General features: G+C 50.5%; 1 pseudogene; it reads right to left on the bottom strand.

Annotated features, from left to right (window-relative positions):
* The window catches only part of LOC143219422 (large subunit ribosomal RNA), a 4,589-nt pseudogene extending 2,845 nt beyond the window's left edge, over positions 1-1,744 (bottom strand).
* Positions 1,745-2,500: the final 756 nt, after the last annotated feature.

Below are 2,500 nucleotides of genomic sequence, written 5' to 3'. Positions count from 1 at the left end.
TCGTCAGAGCTTCATGGAAGACGCGCCTTTAAAAAAAGCTAACGTCAACCTCACTTGCCGCTGACGGCGGAGTATAGGCGCGACGCTTCAGCGCCATCCATTTTCAGGGCTAGTTGCTTCGGCAGGTGAGTTGTTACACACTCCTTAGCGGATTCCGACTTCCATGGCCACCGTCCTGCTGTCTTAAGCAACCAACGCCTTTCATGGTATCCCATAAGCGTCGACTTAGGCGCCTTAACTCTGCGTTTGGTTCATCCCACAGCGCCAGTTCTGCTTACCAAAATTGGCCCACTTGGCACTCTGATCCAATATAATCTCGTGGCTTCATTGATCCAAGCAAGCCAGAGATCTCACCCATCTAAAGTTTGAGAATAGGTTGAGGTCGTTTCGGCCCCAAGGCCTCTAATCATTCGCTTTACCAGATGAGACTCGCACACGTTCATCAAAAGAGAACGAGCGAGTGCCAGCTATCCTGAGGGAAACTTCGGAGGGAACCAGCTACTAGATGGTTCGATTAGTCTTTCGCCCCTATACCCAGTTCCGACGATCGATTTGCACGTCAGAATCGCTACGGACCTCCATCAGGGTTTCCCCTGACTTCGTCCTGACCAGGCATAGTTCACCATCTTTCGGGTCCCAACGTGTACGCTCTGGGTGCGCCTCTTCTCGCAATGAGAACGAGACGCCCCGGGAGTGCGAGGCCGCATCGTGACGCGGCCCATCCTCCCTTGATCGACGCTAAGGTACGATCTTCACTTTCATTGCGCCTTTAGGTTTACATGTCCCAATGACTCGCGCACATGTTAGACTCCTTGGTCCGTGTTTCAAGACGGGTCCTGAGAGTACCCAAAGCAGTAGCGTCGCTGACCGGTAATTCAAAGCTTGGCCAGTCCGAGGACACCGCCTGCTAACAGCTGGTTAGGCCCGGAGCCGGCGCTAGGTCCGTACCATCCGGGTGACAAACTAACCGAGCTTGCGGCGGGCCTGACGCACACACATTCGAAAATGGATTGGTTGCGGCCCGATACCGTCAGAGTACCGTCACGCAGCCGGCCAGGCGATCGAGCGTCTGCCGTGTGCGCACGAAGGCGACACGACAGGCAACAACTCGAGCCGTAGACCGACACGCAACGGGTCGCGACGTTCTACTAAGGGAGAAGTGCACGACTACGCGACCGGAACATTTGCCGAAGATGGTGTACCCTCGCACTGGAACCACCGAAGTGGCCCATTACGGGCTATCTGCGCACCAACGGAAGCCAGCCTCGTCGACGATGAATCTCCCCATTCGATCTTTTGGGTTTCTCAGGTTTACCCCTGAACGGTTTCACGTACTCTTGAACTCTCTCTTCAAAGTTCTTTTCAACTTTCCCTCACGGTACTTGTTCGCTATCGGTCTCGTGGTCATATTTAGCCTTAGATGGAGTTTACCACCCACTTAGGGCTGCACTCTCAAGCAACCCGACTCTAAGGAGAGGTCCTCCCGAAACGCGTACCAGTCGCTACGGGCCTGGCACCCTCTACGGGTAAATGGCCCCATTCAAGATGGACTTGGACGCGGTTCGACGTCTCGGGATAAATTGACCCTCCTGAACACTACATTTCCCAACGGCAGAACCGCGGGATTCAGTGCTGGGCTAATTCCTGTTCGCTCGCCGCTACTAAGGAAATCCTTGTTAGTTTCTTTTCCTCCGCTTAGTAATATGCTTAAATTCAGCGGGTAATCTCGCCTACTCTGAGGTCGTCGTACGTGATACAAAATTTTGTGTGTTTCGGCCGAAAGAGCGTAAAAGTAGTACTCGCGAAAACGTACAAAGCACAAAAAAAAAAGAAAAAAAAAGAAAACGAAACAACACTACACGACAGAAGAGAGAAAAAGGTAAACAAAAAACCGATATATGCCTTATGCGCCACACCAAAGTGTCAATATAATTCTTTCTTCATCTCTCGTCGATCGGAAACTCTCGCTAGACGATCTGGCCGGTTAACTTTAACGTCCGTCGAAAAGAACTTTCGGGGACTGGACGACCGACAGATCGCGCGGTTCCGCACGAATCGACAATGAAGAAAAGAAAAGACATGGGGCGACCGACATAAAGGTTTTCATCATTGGATATACCTTTTCTCTCTCCGCGGTGCTGTTCCGTGCGTGAACACACAAGTGTGTCTTTTGCGTCGTGTGACAATCAAGTTCGAAATAAGCCTCGCCAATAGAGGAGTATACATATTATTAAAAAAAAAAAATAATAATACATATAACCCGGTGGGATTTCTTTTTCTCTCTACTTCTATATAATTGAACCAAAAACCACGGGGGTACAGAAACGTTGCGCACGAAACGATTTATCATCGATCAAACGCAAAACCAAATTAGAGACACGAGAGAAAGAGAGTAAGATCTCAAGACGCACATAGGCCGTCATCAATACGATTCAACGCGAACGTGGCGATGGAATGGCAATCGCACAGATTAGCGAGGACACGTCGACGACGGGGAATA

Source organism: Lasioglossum baleicum, unplaced genomic scaffold, assembly GCF_051020765.1.
Source record: "Lasioglossum baleicum unplaced genomic scaffold, iyLasBale1 scaffold0028, whole genome shotgun sequence".
NCBI classification, from domain to species: Eukaryota; Metazoa; Arthropoda; class Insecta; order Hymenoptera; family Halictidae; genus Lasioglossum; species Lasioglossum baleicum.
Note: the sequence above shows the minus strand (reverse complement) of the source record. Positions and strands in the feature narration are given on the sequence as shown.